Genomic DNA, 7,275 nt, shown 5'->3' with positions numbered 1-7,275 from the left:
TGCCAAGAAGGAAGTTAAGCAAAAGTCCCTTACAGGAGCCCCCAGTGTTCAGGGAACCAGCGGCACTCAGTCACACTTGCGCTCTCGAAACTCTTCCATGAGCAGCGCCATGAGATATCACCAGGGAAACCGCTCCACTTTTGAGCCAAATGGCCCAAGTGGGGAAGGTACCTCAAGCAGTGCTGCATCAGCACCACTGGCTACTGCCAGCATGGAAGGTGCAGGAGAAGTACTTGACAACCTTCATTTGTATCCAGATTATGGTTCCGTGATGTCTTTATATAACACCTGTTATTCCATCCTGCTAGCTGCCCTTTTGGTGATGTCTCCCAATGAGACCACTGAGAATGAGGAGCCAGAGAGCTCCTCAGATTGTTAAGTGTGCATTCTGTGAGCAGTTCAAGGACAATCCAAATCCAAATCCTTGAACTCTCAGGCCACTAATGATGGATAAAAATTGTCATATTCTAACAATGAACCTACTATCGGTCTTGGTAAAGAAAAATAAAAAGCCTATATGAGCAAATAAACAATTTAAAAATGAGAATCTTGAGTCTGTGTTCTTTCTACACTTCTATAATATACAGATCTCCTCAGCACAAGCCAGGAGGTTGAAAATCCTGTCCAAGACAGGCTTTGGCCCCCATTGTCCTCTTTCCCATGGAGAAGCAGCATTATCTATCACACACTTAGCAAAGGATGCTGCCAGTGTTGAGGGCAAGCCCATGAAGGTCTGGTGCCCTAACACTTGCTCCTTTCTCAGAAGACAGAACAGCCTTGGTCCTGATCTTGGCAGTATCACCTTACATTGTTCATGGGTCTCAAAAGAGGAAATTTTCTCCTCATGGGTTCCCTGTACTCCCAATGAAGTCAGGAAGCTTCTGGTCAGTGGCTCAGTGTCCCTAGCCCAGCATCCAGAGGCCCTCCAAGGAGACCCACCTGAAAGTCAGGTCACTCCATCAGCCAAAGGATGTGTGACCACTCCCTCCTCGTGCAGAAGAGAAGGGCGGGAAATCAATGCCTAGGGGGAAACCCCCATCATCCTCACCAATAAGAACCACTAGAAATTTAGCTAAGAAATCAGCAGCAAAAAAAAAAGGAAAAAGCCTTGCTACAAATCAAATAACACTATCACTTTTCAAAGTTAACCTCACTCTACCATTTAGGATCTTTTGGATCCGAAGTAGCTGTGTGATGTGTGGGATGCACGTTTCCTGAACCAGCACACACGTTTACAACAGAGCAAGAGGTGCAGGAAAGGACAGACAGCTGCTATGAGGCTGGTGTCCTCTTCATCCTGGATGGTCAGTCCATTAAGGGCTGGTCACTCTCAGGCAAACATTCAGGGCCGGTGCCAGACTTGCCACCAGTGTGACAACACAGTTATTCAAAGTCACAATAGGTGCTGCTCAGACATTTGATGAGTTGGGACTGGGACGAAAGGAGGGAAAAAATGTACAAGGGAGCCCCAAATAATGGTTACCCACAACAAATTTATTGGTACAATCTGGAAATTATCAGGACCTACATTAGCAGAAACATGGAGAAGTTCCCTGGCAGCTTTTCCTTTTACACAAAGGTCCAAGCACCTGAGATTATGTCAACGACCCTAAGGGGCTTGTTACAAGGAAAGCCTAACCCCCATTCCCTTTGTCTGAGAGGAGGAGGAATCTGTCCATATGACTGACAGTGGATGGTGCTGTGCAATGCAGGGACAATTCAGAATTAGCAAGACGTGCACAGGTCTGCACCATGATGCTGAAATGATGGTGTCATGGTTGAGCTCTCAGAAGCCTGTACTCCTCATGCCCTAAAGGGATCAGGTGCTCTGGGATGTCTACCTGGAAGATATCCTTTCCTCCTTTCCTAGGTATGGGCTCCAGTAACCACCTGGGGTTTGAAATCACAGTCAGATACTTCTGCTTCAGGATGGTCAGCACGGCTTCATTTTCCAGTTCCACAACCGCATCCAGAGCTAAGTTTTCTAGGCACTGTGAAGTTTCCCCAATGTCAATGAGCCCTGTGCACAGAAAAAAACATGAGATGTTTTCCCCTTCCACAGCCCAAGGCCTGCCTGTGTGACAACACAGTTATTCAAAGTCACAAGTGCTACAGGCTAAGATGCTATCACCAAAAAGCATGAAGCCAGTCCTTCATACTAAGCCCTGATAATGAGCCAAACTCTTCAGGGGATCCTAGGTGAGGCAGAGGGAGGGCTCCAAAAAGGAGAAGGAGAGGCCTTGTCCTCAAGGAAGCCACAGGAGTAATGTGCAGGTCCAAATCACACTGCTGAGGGCAGCACAGACAGGTTGGAAGGGCACCAGCCACTGTTGGAAACCTATAGGTGATGCCAAGGCTGGTTACCAGGTGGCAGGAGTTGACATCTGTCCTCAAGCACCCAGGAGCTAGAGAACTTGCCCAGGATGCCATGAGCAGAGGACCTGGGGCAGGTGTGTGAAGCCTGGTGGGCAGCCTGACTTTCAAGGCCACCCGACTTGGTCAGCATGCCCTGCAGTCTTTCATGGTCTCTGCCATGCACACGGGCACACTCAGCCAAATGCCACATGCAGACGTGGACCTGACCCAGCCTTTCAGATCACACACAGGATCTGAGGCCTAGAGTGGAGAATGATTTACCACAGCTCCTGGAATATAGGCCTGCCGACCCCAGGCCAGAGCCCCTTGCTGCCCCTTAGGAGCCGTGTTGCTGAAGGAAACCACAGTGAACACACCAACCAGTTCACATGGAAACGGAGGCCACAAAACTCCCTAGCAGCATGCTATGTGGTTGCTCTTGGAAACGTCTGTACAACATTTGCGATGTCGCCACTTACCAGCTACCACTCCGCGACCGAACTTTTCCCCTTCCCAAAGCAGGGCCTGAATCTGGGCAGGAGTCATCCCGAGCCTCTCCACCAGCAGGTCCCTCCAGGCATCATCTTCCCAGTCCCTGTGGGCAATGTGGATTGCGATGGTACGGTTCTGGTGGGTGCTTAGCAGGGGACGTCAGCACGTCTCCAGAGTCTTGACTCCATTTAAGACAAAGCCAGCATAAGGCTGCTGGAAGGAGAGGCAGCCAAACTTCATCTTCCACAAGCTCCCGGGGCCTACAGAAACACAGAGGCATGCCACATACCAGCCCTCCGAGCTGCCAGGGAGCGGGCCTGCCCTTCGGCCATGGCTCCCAGGTGTGCTGAACATCACTGACCTCCACAGTCCGCTGCTTCTATCTCCACGCAGTCACTGGTGTCCCATCGCACAGTAGGCCCAATGGAAGGGGTTGGGTTCAGAGGACTCAGGTCCATCCCTGACATCTTTGGGGAGTTCACCAAGTAGGGTGGGGACAGCTAGAGAAAGGCACAGGAAGGACTTTTTTTGTTAGTGCTATAATAGAGGTCCCTCAGCCCTAGGGTAACACAAAAGGAGAGGAGAGTTGTGGCTGGCCTCAGCTGGCTCTCCATGCAGAGGGAAGATGGGGGCCTGGGCTCTGCCTCTTTTCCTTCCCCTCACCCCATCCCCATTGCTCCCTGGCCCTGGTACCCAAAGGCACTGCAGGCCCCCATCTTCCCAGCTCCTGCCCCAGGGCTGCTGACCCCTAATCCTTGGTATCCAACTTCAGCTCACCTCTCAGCATTCCCTGTGACGTCAGATGGCTTCTCTCAGGCGTGTCCCTCTCCTCAATCCCTTTCTCCCACCACTGCTCTCCAGGGTCAGCGGATGTCCCTGATCTGTTCTAAGCCAAAAGAAAGGACAAGGAGAATTGTAACAACTGGCCCCAGGGCACACGCACCTCCTATGTGCCAGGCCCAGGGACAGGCTTCAGCCAGAGGTCCTCAAATTTAATCCTCAAGTAACCCATCAGGGGCAGTGTCGCTATGAGGCCAGCTCCACGGATGAGGCGGCACTGAGCAGCTACAGCCCACGGTTACAGTGGCCCTGACCTCACGCGCCCCCACCCTGGTCCTGGCCTCCTTTGTGTGGACGTCTGGAGAGGTTCCCCTCCTCCCAGCTGGAAGACAGCACTGTGCTGTGAAGGAGCATGGGCCCTAGGCCTGGAGAGCCACGGGCTTGGAGCCGGAACCTCGGCCCAGTCATGGGATCTCTGGAAGCCTCAGTTTCCCTGAGGCTGTGAACGGACAGACACAAGGCATTGAAGGCACCCAGCCTAGCACCTGGCACCTAACAGAGCAGTCACAGAGGCGATTCCTCTCACTGTCGACTTCACAGTCATTACTTGGCCTGGAGTCCCATCCCCTGGCTCCATACTCCACTCATGAGCAGCCCCCTCACTCCAGCAAGTGTCCCCTGCCCTTCAGGTACAGACAGTCAGCCTCAAGTACCTCCCTTGATTATAGGAAAGCATGCTCACCCCCACAAGACCAGGCCCTGTCAGGACCAGAGCTGCCAGTATTCACTCCTCTCCAGACTCACACTCCTACCTTCTGGGCACACCTTCTGCCCTCCTCCCACTTCTGGGGTGAGCGGTCCCCCACTGTGCTCTGGACCCTGTCCCCGCCCCCGAGTTCACTGCAGGCCCTAGGTGCTGCCACTGTCTGCGCTAGCTCAGCATCACACTTCCCCTCCCCTACTAGATGACTGTCTTCAGAGGACCGGATTGAAAGGGACCAGATTCGGGTCAGTGTTGGAGATAGTGCCACTCAGACAAAGCCCTTCCTCTGAGCTCTGCCTCCCTGCTCTTAACCCTGCGCAGGAGAAACATCAGGAGAGCAGTCTGCACTCAGTCTCTCTGAACATTCTGCACCATTGCCCCACTTCCTCCCTTTGCCTCCCATCACCTCCACTCCACTAACAAGCTTGTCTCCACGGGTACCAATTGCCAGACTTGTGCCAGCTCTGTATCCATCTTACTCAACACTCTTTCCCTTCTTCTCAGCTGCCACATGGCTCAGTGGCCTGCTCTGCCTCCCCCGGCACAGGCCATGACCCTTCAGTCTCAGGCTTGCACGGCCAGGCTGACAGTCTCAGGACTCCCACCACTGCCACACCAAGTCCACCTCCGTTCCACCTCTGTAATGGCACTGCCATCTCCTCCCTTCTCCTGACCCTGAAGTAGCGGCTCTCTGCCCTCCCTCTCTTTCCCACAACCACCAGTCACATCCTGCAGCACTATCTCCATCCTTGATCCCAAATCTAATTACTTTTAATCATCTCCATGGCCATAATCCCATTCAGAGCCCCTAATACCTCGCTGCCTCCCCTGGCATCCCAATCAGCCCCCTCCTTCAGGTGCCTGCTCTATGTACTGCATGTCCACACTGCCATCAGGGCGACCTCAGTACAGGGGCCAGCAGATCATGTCACCCATCTGCTGAAAATTTCCAAGGGCCCACTGCCCAACCTGGAATACAGTCCCTCCTTCTCACTATTAAGGTCCCTTGTGATCTGGCTTCCTGCCACCTGTTCTCCTCTGCCTGTTATTTCATCCCCCTGCAGTCACACAGGCCTGCCTTCCATTCAGGAACATGCCAAGCTTGTTCTTACCTCAGGGACTTTGTAGGCTATTATGAGTTATGTTGTGTCCCCTTAAAATCCATGTGTGGAAGTCCTAATCCCTAGCACCTCAGAATAGTGACCTATGACAAAGATAGAGTCTTTACAGAGGGAACTGAGTAAAAATGAAGTCATAAATGTGGTCTCACCTCCGAAGTCACTGGTGTCCTTGTAAAAAGAGGGTATTTAGAGACAGCGATGCACACATGGAGAGAACCACGAGAAGATGGAGGCAGAGGTCAGGGTGATGCATCTACAAGCCAAGTAATGCCAACGATTGCCAGCCACCCATGACAGCTAGGAGAGAGGGACAGAATGGATTCTCACTCATGGCACACAGAACAAACCAGCCAACCCTGCTTGATTTTAGACTTCCAGCCTTCAGAACTGGGGAGACAACCGGTATCTGTTGTGTAAGCCACCCTGTCTGTCTTTTATTATGGCCACCTAGGCAAACACACACATACATGTAAGATGTTCCCCACACGTCTCTATGGGGTGAGGCCCAGATTTTCCACTCAATAGCACACCAAGCACATTCTCCCTGTCTGTACATCTTTACCTACCTTAGTTTTTACTGCCTGCTGGCATCCCACTGCTGGTTACCCCATAATTTACCTAAACATCCCTCTACTGGTGGAGAGTGACAAGCTGCTTCCAATTTTCTGCTACTAGAAACTATATCACCCCTAACCCTCACTGTCTGAAGCCTTGCCGAAGAGGATTCCTGGGTCACATGTCAAGCATGTCTGAGGTGCTGGGACTGCCAGTAAGTGTCCTTCCACAAAGACCCACCTGTGCACACTCTACACCACCCATCCTGCTGAGGGGTGACAAAGTTGCCCTTTTCCTTGGATTTGGATTACTTATGAGGGACAATGACTGTCCCCCATGGGGCCTGGCCATTCCTCTTTCTTCTACTGGGGTATGTGACTAGAAGGAAGGTTTGCCTAGTTTCCACCACTAGTTACTTAGCCAGTCCTTTCTCATCAATACTATATAATCACCGCAATCAAACGCGAACCATGAGGGTGGAATCCCTGGTGAGAACTGAAGTAACTGTAGCAGCAAGAAAGGGTTCAAGTACCTGCTTTGTGGTCTGAGGAGAAAACGGTCTTCCTCTTGCCTCAGTGTCTTTACCTGCACAATGACAAGGGCCACATGGAGAAAGGTCATTAAACACAAGTCAGCGACAGTGGCTCAGGGTACTAGGAAGGTCTTCTACTCAACAGGCTTTGGAGGGTTTGAGGGGCCTAAATCCCATTCCTCTCGATCCACTTTTGAGCACGCCACGCTGGGCGCTGTGTCCGGGCCACAGAGCTGTGCACCACCCAGCCTCAGGTCTTGGCGAGTTCCCAGCTTAAGGTACAAGCCAGAGTCAGGGAGGACTGGGCCAAGATGAGGCCTCTGCATATGAAGAACACTTGCTTTCCGACAGACAGCCACATGCTTAGAAGGGACAGGGGCTCGACGCTAGTGGGAGAAAGGGACAGGAAGGGTGCCTCCAGTCTCACAGCCCAGAGGTACTGTCTGCCACAGGCCGAGCCCACAGACGCCTGTATGGCAGGTCCTAACTCCCTTGGTCTCGCAGGAGTCCGGGGCCAACTGCAGCCTTTGGCTATGGGCCAGTAAAGTCCCTCGCAGCCAACTGCAGTCTTTGGCCATAGGGCAGTAAACCCCTCGTGGCAACTGCAATCTTTGGCCACGGGGCAGTAAATCCCTCCACCTCTCCCTGGCTCAGCGAGGTCACCGGCGCAAGGATGA

General features: G+C 52.5%; 1 pseudogene; it reads right to left on the bottom strand.

Annotated features, from left to right (window-relative positions):
• Window positions 1–1,557: 1,557 nt before the first annotated feature.
• LOC128577628 (protein EOLA1-like) lies at window positions 1,558–6,929 on the bottom strand (annotated as a pseudogene).
• Between the last annotated feature and the right edge of the window lie 346 nt (window positions 6,930–7,275).

The sequence above is a fragment of the Nycticebus coucang genome, chromosome X (genome assembly GCF_027406575.1).
Source record: "Nycticebus coucang isolate mNycCou1 chromosome X, mNycCou1.pri, whole genome shotgun sequence".
In the NCBI taxonomy this organism is placed as follows: domain Eukaryota; kingdom Metazoa; phylum Chordata; class Mammalia; order Primates; family Lorisidae; genus Nycticebus; species Nycticebus coucang.
Note: the sequence above shows the minus strand (reverse complement) of the source record. Positions and strands in the feature narration are given on the sequence as shown.